Here is a 21,086-nt window from a genome sequence, read left to right as displayed (position 1 = left end):
GGACTTACATCTATTGATATTTGGGTATTTAGTAAAGAAAAATAAGGCAAAATATTTGCTCAGAATTATTTTAAGTCTTTATAAATCATGTTATAGTATATTTATATAGTTTTGAGTTGACTATGCTGGAAATACTTAGCTTAGTCTGGCTTCGTTTTAAATAACTCCTTTGTTACAAAATAGGTTAAATAAATTTATATGTATTAAAATATGCTACTTTATTATTATTATTATTATTATTAATTGGATTAACCCTGACAATTTCACGTATACAAATTATATATATATACATACATATATATATATACATATCAGTCTCTCTTATCTCCTATCCTCTTTTAGCTCCTTACCACTCCTGTCTATAACAAACCCTTGCCTACAATTGTTTCCCTAACATTTCTATCTATTTTTTTGCTTGTTTTTGTTTTTGTGACCCACTGAGTTTAACCTGCCTGTATGGCTTTAGATTCAGGCTGTCCATTGGAGCCTGGTCTGCTCAGGTGTAGATGGACAGGTGAAGACAATGACTCTATTTGTCCTAGAACTCATCAGTAGTCGATAGTTCTTGAGTAAAAGATCGAGCCCCACAAACCATTGCCCCATCTAGGACCTGTCTCGTTCAGGCCCAGTACAAATGACTAGAGCTGCAGAACTCATGACTGCAATGACGATGCTTTACCCAGAGGGTTCCCATGGCCCTTCTTTTGGCCTCTTGGTTTTTATATTCTCCTTCTCCTTAGATATTCATTGTCAGGATCACAGTCATGACTCTGGATTCGCTGCAAAGAGGAACATCTGGGATTGAGACCAAGAGTTCACATTTCTCTGTGTGTTTAATATTGACATTTAAAGGACAGTTAGATGCTATGTCAGTTTAGCTCAGGAGTAGTAAGTTCATTTCTTTGTGCCCATGAATTTTTAGGCATTATTGTTGAATGAGTTTTTAGTACCAGGCATAGATTGTCTCCTGAGGAGTAGGCCTCAAATTCAGTCGGGGGCTGTTGGTTTCCCCCGTAGCAGTTGTGTTATTTGTGAGCAGGAGGGCACAGCTTGCTTGTCGGTTTGGTTTTGCAGTCCACAGGGTTCACAGCTTGGTGCATCCATTGAGGCCTTGTTTCTTCCACCTGCTTCCATTGCACCTCTAGCCCTACGGAAATTTGCCATCAAGGAAGACGTTTCCAGCTTAGCTCTGTCCAGCTTTCCAGCTATGGTGTGTGGTGTCCTCAGCCTTAGGGTCTTAACCTCTAGTTCTTGTGGGCAGCTGAGTGGCTTCACAGGAGCCTGCATTGTGTGGAGGCTGCTCTGGCACCTCCCAAACAGTTCCCATGGTAACATACCTGGAGCTCTAATTCGTTTAGCAGCCTACTGTACCCGGGAGCAGCGTTATCGTTATCTAGCCATGCGGATGTCTCCCTCTATCTCTAGTTCTGTTTTTAAATTTAGCTGCAAGATAGTAAGCTTCCATAGAGCTAATAGCTTTGAGCAAACAAACCCTTCAGGGTTGCTAGCTCCACCCCCTTCTCTTTCTCCTCACTCCATTCATTTTCTTGCAGCCACTCCCACATCCCCTTAGACGTGGTAAACAGAAAGCAGAAGTCTGGGCAGAGATTTGCCAGGTATCTGTATCTGAATCAAATTCTTCCCCCTTCTTGTCTCATTGTATTATCCAAATAGAAATTTTAAATCCTGTCATGCTGTGAGTGCTTTTCTGAAAGAGAAATGATTAAAAGTAAATACATTTTTGTCAAGAAAGTTATAATGCACGTTTTGCCTAAACTTGATTTCCTACCCACCATCAGTGTTGAGGGTTTCCTTTGTGAGAACATGGACATACTGTGTTTTACCAAGATGTGAAAGATCAGAATAATATATATTTTCAATAAATACTCTGATTGAGATAAAGTATACAAACAAGTGGAAGCTTATTTAAATCTCCATTATCAGGTCTTAAGTCTAATAAACAGTTATCTATATAATACTTCATAAAAAGCAGATAGACATAGAAGACTTTAAAAAAAATGTTAGCTCATCAGAAACAATAGATTTGGTGGGTTTCTTTATTTGTTTGAGACAAAGTTTATGTACCCCAGGCTGGCTTCCTTCTCACTATGTGTCTGAGAGGCCTCCTGCTTCTACCTCAGAAGTGGTGGGCTTAGAGGTGAGAACTTGAAACGCGGTGTTTCTGATTGCACCGTGGGAAGACATTTAAAATCATCTGAAGTTAGTGGATGAGGGAATTGACGTAACATCCAGGGAGCAGGGCAGCAAACCAGCAGCGTTTCTCTCCAGCATTCAGAGCCCGGCGGTGGCCCCTAAAACCATGGTTTCCTGTTCTTACCGTTAATAGCGCTGCCAGTTTAGTGCATTGCTCCCCAGTTTTCCTCGTGCATTGTTTTTACAAACTTGAAGATAAACTTTGAGCTTTGTCACTTCCAGTTGGTTGAAAATAGGATTTTTAAGCAGTTTACTCTACCACGACCCAAAAATCTCATAACTTTCTTCTTACCCATTGCTGGACAGACATCTCTAATATCTTACTCTATAAACAGCACTGCTATCAAAATCCTTCCACTCAGAGGGTTATTTTAATTTCATATTTATTATCAATTTTAAAATTCTGTCATCTAAGAAAATCAATGCCTTTAAAGTGGCAAACATGTGAGAGTTCTTTGAGCTGCTAACGTGTATATGTGTATGTGTGAGTGTGTGTGTGTGTGTGTGTCTGTGTGTCTGTGTGCACTTGTCTTTGTGTACAAGATGCATATAGGTACATATGTGTGTGGAAGGCAGAGAACAACCTCAGGTATTATTTCTCATGCACATTGCAGATTAAGTTGAGGTCTCCGATTGGTCTAGAGATGATTAGATTAAGCTAACTGGTCAAATACTAGTAGCCATTCCTCCTGACTCCACAACCCTGGCGGTGGGATTACAGAGTGGCCAATCTCATCTGTTATGCTATCTCAGGTCCTCAAGCTTGTGCTGCAAGCTCTTTGACAGCTCCCCTCCAGTCTCCACAGCCCCAGATAGGAAATATATACTAACTAAGGAATAGTCATGAGGTATTAAATATTAATCTGAACAGCATAACTTTCATTTTATATAGAATTGTTAAACAATGTTAAATTTACTGACTTTGTTGCTTTCTACTTCAGAAGACTGTTCAACTTATGCTGTTAAGGTAACACTCATAGTTTTCAGAATTTGTTATAAAAATAGACAACAGTGTATATTTTATCATGGTTCTTCAGAGAAGAAAGTTGAGAGCCCCAACAGATGGAAGAGTGACAACTGGAACACTCTTACAGTTGAAGTGCTTCTCAATATGTGATGTAGAAGTTAGTACACTAACTTTTCTGTAAATATTTATAAATTTGCAAGACTTAATATTGTTTTGAAAAACCTAGAAAAGAAGGATCATATGTTTTTAATCAGTATTTTGATTTTCAAATTCTGTCTTACTGCTTTAAAAATAACCTGTTTCTAAATTGATACTGTCATATAGTTTGTAAAATGTAAAGATAAAGGAAACACTTACTGTGCATCGAGGAGTCTTAAACGTTCATCTCTGATCCTATTTCAACCAAGAACTTTTTATGTTACTCCAGTTATCCTAAAAAAGTATATTAATCAAACATTTACAGATATTAAATCAAAAGAAATTTAATTAAGACACTTTTGTTATATGTATAATTTTTACCTTTTACTAAAATGTGAAGCAAATTTTCATATTAAGGAAGATGATCATGCTTAGTTTTACATAAAGATTTAAAGAATTAAACCTTGGCTGAATATTAGATACCATAGAATATAGGTTTCCTCCAATATTTTTCAGAGTTAATCAGTATTTTGAAATCCATTATTAAGAATGCCTCATCACATAAATAACTAGTAAAAAGAACTAGGGACATATCAGATAATGCTGGAAATTATTATCTAATGCCAAAATTCATTTAATGACTTTTTGTAAATTTAAATCAAATTAACAAGTCAAACAGCAATGTTTACAATCCAGCATTCTGAGACAGTATGACCCAAAATTACAATAATATGATGCAGGATGAGGCATAATGATAGGGAAATAGTAAGGACCTCTGGTTTCCGTGGTTAGGTTTGTATAAGAAGACTTGATCTACAGCGATAGCTCTACAACCTATGATGTACAGGGCCTGACTTAGAGCCAATATTCCAGGAAGCAATTTGGCCTTCCAGAGTGAGAAGGTACACACAGTGGGAAGTGTACATGTGGTGTGTTCAAAGCCAAAACTGCAGTGAATTCATGATTCAACACAGGCAGGCACTGCCAGAAACACCCTGGATTCAAGACTTAATTGATTTCAAATTATCCTCTGATCATTGTGATCTCTGATATCTTTTCTTTTTTGCCAAACTTTTTTAATTCCTATATTAAATTGTACCCACCCCATGTGGTTTCAGAAGTTGTGCATAACTGGCTGCTATCTTCTGATCATATTTTTAATGTCTGAACAGACATTAAAAGATGTCTCCTAATGCTGTCAAAACTGTGACTCTGTGTGTGAGAGAGAGAAAGTGAGAGAGAGAGAGAGCATGTGTGAGAGAGAGAGAACGTGTGTGTGTGTGTTTGTGTGTGTGTGTGTTTGTTTGTGTGTGTGTGTTTGTGTGTGTATGTGTGTGTGTATGTGTGTGTGTATGTGTGTGTGTGTATGTGTGTGTATGTGTGTGTGTGTATGTGTGTGTGTGTGTGTGTGTGTGTGTGTGATGTTTCCATCAACACCCATCTTCTACCCTTACAGGCAGATAATGTCTTTGGAATTAACAGCTAATGATGTGGCGTGTGTTGCTTCCCACGAGTGTCTCAACACTGTGAGTGCAAGCTTCCCTCTCTGTCTATCTACAAAGTATTCCTGGTGCTGTTGGTTAAAGCACTTGTGTTTGAGGTTAGAAGATACTGTGATTTCTTGGTACTTCGAATCCTTAGATGCCTTCCTATGAGTGAGTCAATAATAATTACATAAGATTACTGACAAAAGACTTGATTACAACCCATGTTCCAGAAACAGTTTGGGCTGTTTCTTTTGCCTGTTTGAACTGCTGCATGACCGATGATGCCTTCCTCATGCGGTCTGCAGAGTGTTCCCAGGTTAAAGTATCACCTGCAAAATGGGAGCTACACTATCTTAGACTTCATATCCCAACAAAACTAGGTTTTAATTGTTATCCCATCAATACTTTTAAAAGTAATTTTGGCTTGTTCAGATATTTGTACAATAAATGTTGCCCCCACCTTCACTCTCTTCTTCTCTAATCTCCTGCTGAAAACTTTCTTTCCACTTAGTTCCCTCCCACTTCCCACTCTGTCCCCTCCCACTTTCTTGTCTTCTGTCAGCTCATGACCCACTAAATCTATGGTTTCTTGCCAGAGCATTGTGAGAGATTATTTACGAAATTAAGGCAACTAATTAATGACTACAGCACTGGAAGAATGGCGCTTCCTCTCCCAACAATATTTAGCTGCCAGTAGTCCCTTGGGCAGGATTGAGACCCTAGAGATCCATCACGCTCCCATGATAATATGATCTGTGGTATGGGAAGAAAACCTCAACTAGAATGACTTCATAAGCATTGTAGCTATGTCATCTTTTTGTGCCACATCTCCCTATCTGCTCTTATATATTCTTTGGTGAGATGGGGTCTCTTAGCTCATCAGTTTAGCTGACTGGCCAACAAATTTTGGGCTCTACTTGTGTCTCTGCATCACCACCAGGGTTTTGGAATGACTACCATGCCTAACTATTTTACATGAGTGCTGTGGGCTTTCACTTAGTTCCTTGTGTTTACACAACAAGTGCTTGACTCAAGACCGCACCATCACCCTAGCTCTAATATGACATTCTGCAGCAAAGATAGCTTTAAAAAGCTGAATAGCATGTTGTCTAAGTAATTTAAATGTGTGTGTGTGTGTGTGTGTGTGTGTGTGTGTGTGTGTCTGTGGGGGGGAGAGGAGAAAATGTTTCCTAATGACCTCAGGAATGAGGAACAGAGGTTCTCTTAGTGTTCTGTTGGTGAGCGGTGTTGTTTTGAGACATCGTGATTCAGGAAGAAATGCCATAGGCTTCTCAGTCAAGCTCCCAATACTGTCTTGGGATAAAACTGTGTTTATCCTCATGGCTTCACACATCTCTCCAAGCACTCACTCCTGCTTCGCTTCCTTCACATCACGACTATTTCCAGCCATGCCTATCCCTGAAGCAACCCTAGGCTATTTGAGGAATGCTGGTATCTAAACCCTATGTTCTCTACCTTGGTAGAGCCTTCCAGAAGTAGACATTCAATGAGCATCTATGCAATAAATGATAAAGATGTTAAGTAATAAACAATTTTATTACATATCTATGAATTAAAAATATCTATTGGTTATTTGAATACATTACAGTAATCTTTCTTGTTTATTCTGTTTTTTAGTGGTGAAAAAGTTTTGCAGAGAGAGAGTGAAAAGAGAGAGAGCAAGAGAGATTTAAAGACATAATCACCCAAAAGACAACATTTGAAGCAGTATCATTTTTGTTTAACTTAGAGATTTTAGAAAAGGAATGGTATGAAAAAGGTGACCGTCGTGCGTTCTGTTTTATTCTTACACATATTATTATTGGATCCATGTATGATAGAAAAAAATACACCTAGAGAGATTATTTCAATGCTTCATTATTAGCTGAGCACTTTCATGAGCCATGCAAATCTGCCGGAGTCACATTGCTAACTGGAAGCACTAGTTAGTCCTTGAAGGGTCTGCTTTCCTATGCCACTTTCTGAGACATAGAAATGCACTTTCAGCTTCTGTTTATTTATTGTTGACACGGGGTCTCTGGATAGAACTTAGCCTGGTTTGCAACTTGTAAATTTGTGGTGTTTTGCCTCAGCTTCCCAAGTGTAGAATCACTGCTGTGAACCCCGGATCCTTTTATGTTTTTGCCTTAAAAAAGGTAGGTTTTTGTTTTATTTTGGGATTTTTTTTTTTTTGCTTTTGTTTTCCTGCTGACAACATGTCACCTGGGACTACAAGACAGCTCAGCCAGAAAAGGTACTCGTCACCAGGTCTGACAACATTGAGTTCCATCCTTGGGGATACACATGCTAGAAGGGGAGAACTAACTCCCATGTGTTCTCTAGCATCTGCACATGAGCGCTGGTGAAAAACAGGAGTGAAGCAGAACAACAACCATTACAAGCAAGGAAAGGCCTAAAGATGCGACTGAACCGAACATGGTCTACTGATGGGTGGGAGGAGAGCGAGCAGACTCCCTGTCTCCTCATCTCCTTATGTGACCTACTCACGAACTTCAGAAATATATGTCCCTAAAATTGCTCCCTTTTTGACAGTTTGACATGGTGAGGAAGGAGGCTGTTGATGTCATAGGATATAAAAACACTGGAAATATTTTAAAGAACAAGTGTCATATCTTGGCTTTTCTCCATATGAGAAAATAATGGTCTAATGGATCCCCTTTCCCTTGAGTAAATGTATCAAATGACTATAAAAGATAACCCCATGGACACATTTTTGTATCAAATCTCAGCTTGTGAAATCAATGCTGAAGGTTTGATTTACTGACCAGTTATCTTTATTCTTTTCTTACATTTTTCAGAAAGGAACAATGCCATACCATAGAATAACACAGCTAAGCTTTTGACTTAAATTGGAGCCTTAAATCACCTTAGGACAGTTTGGGTGGCAAAGCAAGCAGATTTCTGAATTATGTAAGGATCCCATCCATTTAGAAATCTCTTACCTTATGTTCCACATATTGAAAAATAAGTGTTTATATTTTTGAAAGGGTATATTCATTATTGCTGCTCTGCTTCTATAAATCAACCTAAGGTTTGTTTAACTTTGTTATTCATTTCAGAATAGAAAATGAGGAATTGTTTATCAGAAGATAAATATATAGTACATATATGTCATGTGTAGTTAGGAAGGTAGATAGATATTATTGATGGTACACAGATGGATGATAAATGGTTAGGTAGATGATGGATAAATAGATATTTTAGTAGAGAGACAGGAACAGCAAATAATACAAGGTCTTTACTTATGTACCTTTTTCCTCATTTCCACAGAAAATGAAATTACCTTTCTTTTCTGAATGAAAACCCTGGCAGTAATTTAGAAACATAAAAGCATTAGTTGAAAAATCAATCGTTATGAATAACAAACCAGTATGGCCTAGGTTTCTTTCCACGTCACTGGGTGTATCCCATAACACCCTGGAGCTTTTGCTCAGTTTGCTTTTCTTACCATTGCTTCGGATTTTCTTAGTGAAGAGCTGCATTCTATGGAGCACTAAATGCATTACCCGTGTGTCTCTATGTCTGTGCACCCCTACCCTACCAGCATCCTTTAGTAAGATTTGTGTATCTGTCGAATAAGATTTATCTTCTGAAGATGGAGGCAGTTGTCCTTAGCATATGAATTGAAAATGGAGACAAGGTTTGGAACTGTAGTTTGATCATTTTATGAATAGACTTTAGTCACACAACCAAGTATAATTTTTATAACACATTATTCTGTGGCGTGAAACAGCTTATAAAAATTTAGAAAAGATCTTTACAGAATAAAAATAAATAGAAAAAGACATATTTACCCAACTGTAATTGCTTGCTTATAATATGTATGTATGAATCATCCTGGGTGGCTTAAATTAGAAGACAGAGATCTTTGGAATGATCAATCCAAGGAACCGCTTCATATTTCTGCTTAAAGATTCTTTGTCTTTAGATGGAAACTCCTTACCTCTTTTCTGTCAGAGCTAATCACGATGCCCTGTAAGTTTGTTAGAAAACTTTTTTTTGATACAAATGATAAATTATATTTATACAGTAAATAAGTATCAACAGTCAACGCAAATCCAAAACCAACCACCAGCCCCGGGACTAAGGAACAGCTGGATAACTTCCTTAGGGTGTCCGTCAGGAAGGGCATGGTAGCACGTGTGCAATACACATGGCAGTGGCCAGTGGCTTCATGATCAGTGCAGTGGGTAACAGGAACATGCACTGGATATCCTGTGGGAAATGTTTTCTTCTTTGCCAGGTGGTGGTGGTGCATGCCTTTAATCCCAGCACCTGGGAGGAAGAGGCAGGCAGATCTCTGTGAGTTCAAGGCCAGCCTGTTTTACAAGAGCTAGTTCCAGGATGGGATCCAAAGCTACGTAGAAACCTTGTCTCAAAAACAAACAAATAAACAAAAAAACCTCTATGGTTTCATCGTTAAGGCATTTTAAATCACCCACTACAAATACCATCTCCAAAGTAGAGAATGAACTAAAAAAAGTCTATATTGAAGGTGGAAAGGTGCTTTCATGGAGGAAGTGAAGGACTCAGTTTTCATGACTAGTAGGACAAAAAGACCGCCAACTTCCCATTGTTCTTTTGTTGTCGCAAGTTTCTTCTTTTCATTGTTTAGTCATGTTAAATAGATTTGAAAAATGAGACTGCAGGCAGACGTTTACCTTGACGGGCAGCTTTACACATACCAACCCTTTTCCAATTTCACCTCAACTTTCCATGGCCTCCTAGGGATTCAGGGTTGTTTGAGACCATCTGGCTGAAACATTACAGAGAAGGACCTTGAGACTTGGTGTCCCTTTGGGGTTTTCTACCAGTTTTACATATTTAGAAATTAAAATGTAAATCTTTTACTAGTGATACAACCAAAACATGTACAAGTGTCCAATTAGCCTATAAAGTTAATGTCCAAAAATTACATTTACATAATCAGAGATGGCTGTTTTACAGATATGCAGTGGAGTGTTTCACATGAGTGTTGAACAACATAAAAAGTCCTATTATTCCATGTTAATAATGGCTTCAGTTACCTTAAAACATCTCATGCTGGTTGACTGGTCATATATCTACTGGAATTATTCATCCCAAAGGAGTTAAACAATTTCATTTTCCTCTATAAAATATCATCCTCCCTCTTCCTGCTGACCTGTAGTTACTACTGTGCTCATTCGACTTTGTAGGGCTTGAGTAAATATTAGCTATTTTGTAAGTTCTCACATCTGTTCACATTTGGTAAACCTCCTTATTTGTTATCAAAGATGCCCAGTACCAAAAATTTATTTAATCTTATGTTTACAAAATAGGGAACATATTCACTTTTATATAAGTATTATAGGGATTCAGAAGTCAAATACATCATTTAACAACAAATTACAGAAAATATTAGAAGTGTAATATGACTTTCTATCACAATATATGAAGACATGCCAACAGAAAACAGAAAATGGCTTTAAAATGTGGTTGGTTTGATTTGTTTTTTCTCTCAAAGTATTATCAGACAAATACCTTCTGTTTGACTGAATAGCATTTTCTCCCCTAGCTGTCTGTCATGGTTTGCTCAGAGCTACTTTTATATAAATCCCACATGGCTTTTGCTGTGTATCTGTGCTTCATCTTGGCCATAAATAGTATCCTACTCAGATTGTCAAACAGTGTAGCTGAATGTAGGAGTCGTGAAGTAACATGACCCCACATAGAAATACAGCATGAACAAAGTTGAAGGGCAGCAGAGAGAGGGAAAATGAATGTTCCATCAGCTAGCATGAAATTTTTCAAGATAGCAAGTACTTATTAACATGGCACAATAGGAATTCTTTATGTTGTATACAGGGTATAAAATAGAGGGTTAATTAATTGCAGTCTCTTGAATAAATTGTGTTATATACAAAGGTCCTAGCCACAAGGTCGATGCCTAAAGACAGACAAAATATAGTTTTAATATTTAATGAAAATAACCCATCTTGTTAAATATAATAATGCTAAGATAGTGATAGAAGCCACATTCTGAGGTCCAGAAAGGAGGCTGATGATTTCCTCCAGAGGATGTGATGTCTGAGAAGGAAGGACATGGAGACCATGTCCTCCTTGAGGTGAGAAGGAGAGGGTCAGACAGCATACTGAAGAACACCTCCGTTGGCAAATTCCAAAGAACCAATCATTCTAGACTCTATGAATGCTTGAGAAGTACTGAAAATTACTCCTTCGTTCTCTAATACTTTACAGTCTTAAGGAAAGGGACTGCTTACATACAACTGGTAGCAAATGCTTGAGAATTCGGTGAAATTCAATGTACAAACTTAAATTTAGAGGTGGTGCAGAGAAGTTATAACTGGTGTGACTCAGAAGGACCACATTTTAGAAAATTATCTCAGGAGGGTCTTTAAAGGCAAACAGGATGTAAATAGACACAAAAGAGAAGGGCAGGTGGTAAAACATATTTGGCCAGGGTCTATGGATGCCTAGGACAGAGAAAGGAATGAGAAGGGAAGCTGGCGCACCTGACAGAGTACCAAACCAGGGGCATCTTGAACTTTGCCTCTGCCTCTTCCCTCTTTCCTTTATTTTTCTATGAATATTTGCTGAACTGTTCATATGAATGTATATTTTCTATATCAATGTAAGAAAAAAATTAGCCTATATGAAGAATTTTCTTGTTCTGTGAATATGGTAGTTACATACAAAATACTCCTGTGGATGTCAGTTTCAACAGCCTCTTTGAATATATATATACACATATACATACTTAGGTTTTGTGAAATGAAAGAAAAATGTCAGTATCTTAATACGTGAGCACTAAATGTTCCAGCTAATACTTTGCATAGCTGTATTTATCTTATCTTGTCCTTAGTATTATCAAGATTGCTTATAATCAGAGGAAGATATGACAGTAAAATTAACTACTATATCTTTTTAAATTTTTTCAGATAGAAAAATTTGTGTTTACAGTCTTTTAAAATTACCTAGAAAGGCCCTTCCCAGGGAAAGGATTAATTGGGATATAAATTGTAGGGGAAATGTGTGATTATAAATAAAATCTTTAAACAATGCACACCTCCTCACAAAAACCATAGTAGAAAAAGAAAACAGTTTGTTTTATTGTTTTTGTTTTATTTTGTTTTTGGTTGAATAAGCACTAAGTTAGAATGTACTGCACATTCCAGACTGCAGGGAATAAAAACCCCAACCTTTAATACATCCAAAAAATACCACCCATTCAGTACAGTAGCCAGTCCACAAGCAGAAATACCACCATTCAGTACAGTAGCCAGTCCACAAGCAGAAATACCACCCATTCGGTACAGTAGCCAGTCCACAAGCGGAAATACCACCCATTCAGTACAGTAGCCAGTCCACAAGTAGAAATACCATCCATTCAGTACAGTAACCAGTCCACAAGTGGAAATAGCGCCTATTCAGTACAGTAACTTGTAGTAGGAGCTGCTTGTTCATCCCAACCTTCCAGAACTGAAATAATCACACAGAAACTGTATTAATTAAATTGCTGCTTGGCCCATTATCTCTAGCTTCTTATTGGCTAACTCATATTAATTTAACCCATTTATATTAATCTGTATATCACCACAAGGTCATGGCCTACCAGCAAAGTTTCAGCATGTCTATCTCCAGTGGCGGCTCCATGGCGTCTCTCCAACTCTGCCTTCCTTCTCCCGGCATTTAGTCCAGTTTTCCCTGCCTACCTAAGCTCTGCCCTATCAACAGGCCAAGGCAGTTTCTTTATTCATTAACCAATAAAAGCAACACATAGACAGAAGGACCTCACATAGCAAACTAGTCCACAAACAGAAAGACTCACAGCACTAACCTGAAATCTGATAACACCAGTAGACATCTGTTAACCAATTTTCTTTTTGAAGGAGAAATATATATCTTGTACTTTGAAAAGGTTTGTGTTAATTTTAAAATTATGTGTATGTTTGTGTGTGAGTGTAGGTGGCTGTGTAGTTGTGAGCTGCATTACATGGGTGCTAGGAACCATACTGGGGTCCTCTGGAAGACAACTGTACTCTTAAGCGCTGAGCCTTCTCTCTAACCCATAACTTGAACAAGGAGCTCCCTGCAGGTAATCCCAACTCCAGTGGGATCTGAGACATAGAGAACATGTGCTATCCAAAAGATGACTCAGGGCCCTCTTTGTGAGTCTAAGCTGAGGCTCATGCAGCCATTGTCCGATTTATATAAACTGGAAGAGGGAAAAAAGAAACGGTCACAGAAAAGTAAAAGTATATAGAGGTTTCTATCACCTTTTCTCTTCAGTTTCCACAACCAAATCTGCTATTCTTTAATGGTGTGTGCATTCACAATGTAAAATGAATAAAATAATTCATTTATAAGAAAAGTAGTCAATGAGCAGTTCTGAGTCCTTGAATATTTTGAGTGTATTCTAAAAACAAAGACAAATGTGTGTTAAGTAGAAAGTGACGAGTGAAACCCAGGGACCCGAGTTCTCAGGGTGTTGCTGGGGATGGCACCACGGCAGGCTGAGCTTTGAGAAGGACAGAGGCCTCTCCATGAGGAGCAGAAGGGACAGCATGAAAGAAGGTAATTACCCTTTGGGGTGTCTGCGAAGGGACACTCCCGGCTCACTGCTGCGTTTCACTTCAGCTGCTCAATTTCAAGACCCGTGTTCTCATTCAAATGTTAATGCCTGGCCATCTGCCCTTTCTTTAAAAATAAATGATATAAAAAAAACCAGCAGGAGCATGCTGCAGGTCATGTGACCCTAATCACTGCCATTATGCGCTTTCTGGGGTAATCACTCAGGTTGCGCCCAGAGCGAGCATCTGCTGAGGAACAGAAGACTGCAGAAGACAGGCTTCCCTATAGAAAGCCAGTGATTCACGCCCAACAGACCCACAGATGCAGAGCCCGCATCCATAGGCTCATAGACAGCCAGCGATTCACGCCCTACAGACCCACAGATGCAGAGCCCGCATCCATAGGCTCATAGACAGCCAGCGATTCACGCCCAACAGACCCACAGATGCAGAGCCCGCATCCATAGGCTCTAATAATAGCATTCTCTCCCCGTACGTGCCACTTTGATTTGAATTTCCTTAAAACTCAGTTGGAATTATTTAAAGTGCATATTTGCCTGTAAATATAATTAGAATTCTAAAGAAGGATTTGAAGAAAGCATGCTAATAATGATTAAGCGTGAGGCGGGAGCCTTCTCCTACACAAATGGTGCCACTCTGTACAAGGAGAGAGGAATGTCACTTGGGCTCAGTACCTCTATGATAGTTCACAGCTGTCTATAATTGCCCTCTCGCTGCTGCATATACCAGGCACATGTGTGGAGTACATACATACATATATTCAGGCATATACTCATACCCATGACATAAAAATAAAGCCTTTTACTTTAAAACCTAAAGATTTTAGATCAGACTGTCATAAAACTTCATTTGTAGACTAGTTTGGCCTTGAACTCACAGAGATCCATCCACCTGCCTCTGCCTTAAGTACTGGGATTAAAGGTGTGCACCACTACCACCCAGTCATGAAACCTGAGGATTTTTAAAAGTCTGGTTATGGTAGCACTTGTCCACGGCCCACTTTGTCATCATGAGGAAATGCCATTTCATTATTCAAGAAGAAAGGATGTTGAACTAGACTGTAACATTTTTCTCCTTTCTTCTGTCTGCCTTTATTCTTTGTCTTTGTAAACCCTCTAATCTCATTTGTAAAGGGGTCAGGAGAGCACTTCAGGTATAAGGACTGGTATTTCTCCTTGCTTAGTTCACAAAGGATGAATGTAAAAGCATTTGAGGTTTGGATCTTAGTCAGCCAGGGCTTTGAGCCTTTCAAAGATAACACGAGCAGCATATCAACGACCCAGCTCAGCAGAACACCAGGAAATTGGATTTATGCTTCATGGGCCACATTCTATCATGGTTAAAGAAAAACATGTGCAGGCCCAACTATATGATAATTGTTTCCATGATTGCTAGAGCTCAACAAATTGTAATGTAGACAATGCACTTCGGTTGTGCTTTATAAGAGTCAAGTCATAGGTCATATTCAAAACCTTCTTCATAGCCGGGCCGTGGTGGCGCACGCCTTTAACCCCAGCACTCGGGAGGCAGAGGCAGGCGGATCTCTGTGAGTTCGAGGCCAGCCTGGTCTACAAGAGCTAGTTCCAGGACAGGCTCTAAAAAAGCTGCAGAGAAACCCTGTCTCGAAAAACCAAAAAAAGAAAAAAGAAAAAAAAAAAACAAAACCTTCTTCATGAGTGGAAGAAATGGCTCAGTGACAATGTGCTTGCTTTCCAAGCGTGAAAACTTGAGTTTGTATACCCACGAATGTATTAGAAAGTCATGTGTGATTGCACGTGTGTGTGATTTCAGTGCTGCAGGTGCAGTGGGGAAGGCAGGGACAGGAGGATTGGAAGATCCCATGCAATTGCAGATGAGCCAATAACCAGTCAGTGAGCTCCAGATTCAGTGAGCAACCTTGCCTTAAAAACATAAGGTGTAGAGAGAAGTTTCTTTGATAGGGGATGAGAACTATATGTCCCTGAGATATAGGGCAGATATTTAGAATACAGTTAGGAACTATGCTGACTTAGTAGAGTGGAGGTAGTAGTTCTCTTCTAAGTCTGCGACGTCACTACCTCCAGATGGTTTGCCTGGTTTCCCTGCTGTTGAGGGTGACACTGGTTATCATCAGCATGTGGGTGCCACTGTGTACCCTTACGGTGACTGTGTCCTGCTGGCGATCATTGCGGCTCATAGACATTGCAGTTGGATGGAACCATTGATTATTTCCCTCCCTTGGAGGCTACGCCACAGCAGATCAAAATGTAAATAATAAGTGGCAGGGTTGCCCATCCCCGGTTGATACACCCTGTACCTAAAGCTCAAGAGACCCTTCAAAAGAGGGTGTGGAAAAGACTGAGAGTCAGAGCACCAGCGACGTTGCTGTGAGACTGTGTTCCCTAGAAATGGCAGGAAATCTTCGCCTACGATATCTCAACAATATGGCTTCCTACACAAGAACTGAAGAATGACACCAATACACATGCTGGTGTGGAAGGGAGATATAGAAGGGTCTCATCGGTAGTCAAAGAACTGCAGACATGTAATGCTGACAGCAGGAGAGCTATTCTTACCCGGGGATGAGCCCCTCTTTGCTTATCCAGTACCAAATGTTCAGCCCTAAAATCCCACACAGGCAAGTAACACTAAATGGAGTGAGCAGGTTATATTTATATATTTACATATAAATATACATATACATACACACATGCACACACATATGCATAACAATAACAAAGAAAAGAAGCCATCATTTTGAAAGTGAGCAAGAGGAAGTAGTACACGGTAGAGTTTGGATGGAGGAAAGGGAAAATGATATAATTCTATTTTAACTAAAAAATAAGGTAGAGAATGACCAAGAGAGATCTGATACAGATATAGAAACCTTCACACATGTCCATACACAAGAACACATGTACTCAAGTATACACACGCCCAAACAAAAGACAAACAAGCAGAACTTTAAAAACCATGTAATGGAGTTTGTGTGCAGAAAACATCTTCATGAAGAAAATCCAAGCAGAGTTTGTTTATTCCCATTTAGAAAGTTGTGAAACCCACAAGGAGATCCTTTTCATGCTCGTCAAGTTGAACCAAGTGTCTGGTTCATTTCGCCAGCCTCTCTGGCTGTGGCCTCATTATGAAAGATTGCCTCTATTTCTCTAAATGGGTCTCACTATGAGGGTGATGTGAGAGCCAAGAAGAAAGAAGCCAGATTATGTCTGACCATTCAATTCCTAGTCCTGCCGGAGCAGTGTCAGTGTGGCTAGAGCCAAAGCCATGGCATTTACTACAAAAGAGCTCAGACACTCAGAACATCTGAGACGTGTGTTGTGAAGGTGGGGTCTATAAGAAGCCTTGAGGACGAGATAAATAGAACCTTAGTTGTGCTGATGTGGATTGACAAATCAGGAAGCTCAACTGAAGATAATACTGATGTTTTAAGAAAAATATGTGATAATACCTTCAAAAGTGCTTGATGTTCTGTGCATATCATTGGTACTATATGATTGGGGAAGACTGAGAAGCTTATAATAAATATGGAAAACAAGTATGAAATAATGATTTTGTGCCACAGGCTTACATCTGTTTGGTTCTATGGTAGTGATGGCAGTTGCTTAGGACTTAAGCCAATAATTTGGTAGTCCAGTCCTTATTTAGGATTTATTTTACCTTGAGACTTAATCTCTTATAGCACAATATGTTATTGAACTTACAGCTATCTCTGGCATACCAAATCCTGGGGCTATAGCCACCATGTCTGGCTCAATTGGGGTCTTCTTAAAAGCTTCATTAGAAGCTATTTTTGGCTATTTATCTTTGATAAAATCATAAATATTCTTTCTTCAGGGAGAGTATTAGCCAATTCTGATAAAGGTGTTCCTGTAAAACACATTGCAACTTGTAGACAAAAACCCTAGACCAATAAATAAAAGATATCTCACTACCACCCACCATTGCTGAGGGTAAAATAAGGGTGGCTTTGATTCTTAAGAACTTCAGAATTCTTAAGAACTTGTCTAGGGGTTCCTGAATCTAGTTTGTATAATAGAGTGTATTTTGTATTTAAAATCCTGGTAAGGCACAAATTAAATTCTGGTATTTGCAGCTTTAAGGTAGCCATCATCACTAAATGGTTTCTCGGTCTCTTGCTGTGTCTTATTCTTATATTCCTCCTTTAAAACTTTTCTGTTGTGGATTAATAGTTGGGCATCATTTACTCAAAAGTCTGTTCATACTAAGCTAGATGTTCTTACTGCTATTTGCCCAAAACCCCAAACATGAACTATCATAGTGTTTTGCTTTATATAACCAGTATTCACTTAAAAATTATTACTAATTCAATCATACATTCATTACCAGCTAACACTTTGTATCCTTTTGTGGCTGTCTTTCTGGAGCTTAGCGTGTTACCTCGCATAGGTTTGGTGCTAACAAAGTGTTACCTACCTCACGCATCCTCACGATGTTCTTGCTGGTTTGTGTGTGCCACTCCAGTGCATTTTGTGCCTGTCGCTCTCTTGATTCCTCCCTAACTACCTTCTGAGAAACTTCTGCCTGGTCTTCCTCATGCTAGGGGCTGGAATAAATATACTAGATATACTCACTGGCCCCTCTGACCAACATGGAGGCTTAGTACCCATGGATGCTCCTGTCAAGTTCAACTGTAATATGGAGCTTTAAGGAGCATGATAAATAAAAAAGAATCCTCTTGACACTGTGTGAGAGGACTCTGCAGACCTTTCCATTATCTTTTGGCATTTGATATGTTTGTTTTTCCTTTGCCAGGTGGTATGAATGCCCTAGATTTCCAGATTTGTCTTCTGTACATGCTGTGCAAAATGCTTACTGTTGTTTATATCTCAAGCATTACTTATAAAAGCTCTATGTGGAAAAGCTATGACTAACTATGGATGTACATTAAAAATATAGCATGCTAACAGAAATGAAAAGGCTCTCTCCAGACAGAGTTTCCAACTCTTTCCTTATTTGCAAATGCAAAGGCACGCTGCTTGCCTCACTAGTGACTGGTGTGGTCTGATTCTCCCTTTGCTGAACATTTAAAATTTACATGGAGTGATCTTTTAAAAATGAGGAGCCCCATTGTGTATCAAAAGCTAAGCTTTGTGGTGTGTGTAAATGTGGTTTCGCAGCTTATTTTTGTATTCTAGAAAGGTTGGCATGGAAACTTTGAGGAGGCATTTCAGATGTTCACTGACACATAAAGGCTTTTCACTTCTATAGTCCTAATTTATCTTTATTGAGATTTAATTTTAATATAATTTATATAAAATTTTAGGAACATAAATTTCCTACAAGCATAAGCATCCGTTTTTTATAAATAAGATATATATTTTATATGAGAATGGTAAGGAGGTAGTATCAGGAGAATTTTGAAAAATTAAGTCATATAATTCACGCATACAAACAATAGGAACCTGCTGACCTGTGTTCAAATACTGCTTCTCACTTTTGTGAGAATTATTATATTAATAATCCCCAAAATGAAATTTATTGGGGCAAAGGTAGTGACGTCTGTGGGAAAGATACCATAGCATAACAGTTTAGACTAAACTCCTAAGAGTTCCATCTGTGCTACCGGATTATTTGATTACTTGAAGCCGCCATTGCCAAGGAGCCATTGGCAATTGTTAGATGCTGGGAGGAGGGTCAGTTTTCTCCAAGAGTGTTGTCTCATGTAGTCAACCATGCTTGTCTGTCCAAGGCCACAAGTCCTAGAATGTTTGAGGAGTACAAATTGTCCTCAACATGAGAAATAAAAGGACACAAAGCTGGGTTGGTCAAGATGGGGGAGGATCCTTAGAAGACATGGGGTGATTAAACGTGATCAAGACACATATAAAATTCCCAAGGAACTAATAAACAGTTTAAAAAGAAAAATTCCACTAAATAAAAATTGTATTTTTTCCCAAAATATAATCACAGGAAATTCTGTATGCCTCAAGATTGCATAAGCTATATTTAAACGTTCAGGTTCTGCACGGCACGGTTTCTTTTGTGTCTTCCTCCATTGCAAAAGTCTGAGGGAGAAGAAAAACCTCGGTAGAGAAACCAATTAGTTCCATTTCCTGTAATATTTCTTTTCTTGTGGCAGCTGGATTCCTTCCAATTCTATTTTTGAGTTTTTACTTTCCCCATAGCATTCAGTTTTTCTTTTTTCTTTTTCTGGAGAGAGGGATTTGTGTTTTTCGTCTTGTCAAAATGGAATTCTTATGGCGAGTTAAGAGTCCGATGTTTTCAAAGCTTAAAAAGCCACACAGAGCAGATACAGTTTTAAATGATCATATCTAAGGCTTTAAAAAAACAGTCTGATAATTCATAAAATGTTTTCACCTAGCAGTTGATTAGGAATGCCCAGAAAATTTTCTCCTATATTCTGGGCTTTGGGATGAACAGTTAGTCTGTACAGCTGCGGTTTAAAAGAGGAAACTGGAAATCTGGGAAGTGAGCTCATGAAAATGCAAAAACTGAAAGACAAAATGGGAACACATACAGGAGTTTTCCCACAGCAAGCACATGTGAATTCGGAGTGGAGAGCAGCGTCACTCACAGTATCAAAATCCGAACCTACAGGCAGGTCTGGGGACAAAACTAAGAACTTTCGGAGGCTCTTGGTTGCTGGTTGGTTGGTTTCTTTTTCTTGTTTTCTTTTTGGTATATATTTTGCTATGTGTGTAGATGCGTGTGAATTTCTCTTACAGGACATAAGAGTTTAAAAACATAAAACAAAGATTCTTTCAGAAAATAATTGTTTCCTACCTTTTCTGTACTGTATGTTGAAAAAATTCTTGAGACACATTGAATTTATGTTTTCTTTACAGAAATGCCAGCTGACCTAAGTCCTATTTTGTTATCCTGAAAGTGAAAGATAGAAGGGTTGCTAGAATAAGAATCGTAAACTAAAAATCAAACACCCCCTCCCAGTCCGCTGGTGGTGGGTGGTGAGGGAGAAGTGTTTGTCTTTGGTCCTGAGAAACACAAAGGCTAGATCTCTTTCCTCAGCCTGGTCCGAACTACAAATATGGAAGAGACATAGTGTGACTGTAAAGTCAACGGGCCACAAAGCCTACCCATTGCTCATTTTCTTTCCCAGTATACCCTATTTAAATACATGAGCAGAGCTCATGTCTTGTGTGAATCCACTCCATTTATCTGTAATTCTTTTTACTGATACGGGAATGTGGAAGAATTCACTAACAATACATGCAATGGTCTCTGCTTTGTCACACATCTGACACCTGGTGGCCATCATCCCTCCTGTATAAACAAGGACCCCTTCCTTCATTCTCTGTCTGCGAGAGCCAATGTTTTCACTCACAGCAATTGATGTGCTGACTTGGTTGTGTGTGTGTGTGTGTGTGTGTGTGTGTGTGTGTGTGTGTTTTATTATTTGTTTGTTTAATTTACCTAGCACATAGTCATTGTCAGAAATGATTTTGTTTGATCCCTGGGGAGTCCCTAACACCTATTTCAGTTTAGAGCACATAGTAAGTGCTTGTCTTAGTTAGGGTTTCTCTTGCTGTGATGAAAAGCCAAGATGAAAGCTACTTTGGGAGGAAGTTACGTACATTCCAGGTGACAGTCCATCATTAAGAGGAGAACTCAAACGGGGCAGCAATGTGTAGGCAGAGGCTGATGCAGAAGCCATGGAGAAGGATGTTACTTAGTGGTTTGCTTATCAAG

The 21,086-nt window shown here is 38.9% G+C and overlaps 1 protein-coding gene and 1 long non-coding RNA gene across 2 annotated transcripts in view; one reads left to right on the top strand and one right to left on the bottom strand.

The window, feature by feature from the left end:
- The window catches only part of Map2 (microtubule associated protein 2), a 268,877-nt gene that overhangs the window by 81,826 nt on the left and 165,965 nt on the right, over positions 1 to 21,086 (top strand).
- On the bottom strand, positions 325 to 12,463 carry LOC119820590. Its single transcript, XR_005286519.1, has 3 exons — positions 12,422 to 12,463; positions 3,539 to 3,613; positions 325 to 1,708 (listed from the first exon to the last, which is right to left on the bottom strand). It is a non-coding gene; the product is annotated as an uncharacterized LOC119820590 (long non-coding RNA).

This window comes from Arvicola amphibius, chromosome 8, assembly GCF_903992535.2.
Source record: "Arvicola amphibius chromosome 8, mArvAmp1.2, whole genome shotgun sequence".
Classification (NCBI taxonomy): Eukaryota; Metazoa; Chordata; class Mammalia; order Rodentia; family Cricetidae; genus Arvicola; species Arvicola amphibius.
The sequence above is the reverse complement of the archived record's forward strand: the minus strand, read 5'-3'. Positions and strand labels throughout refer to the sequence as shown.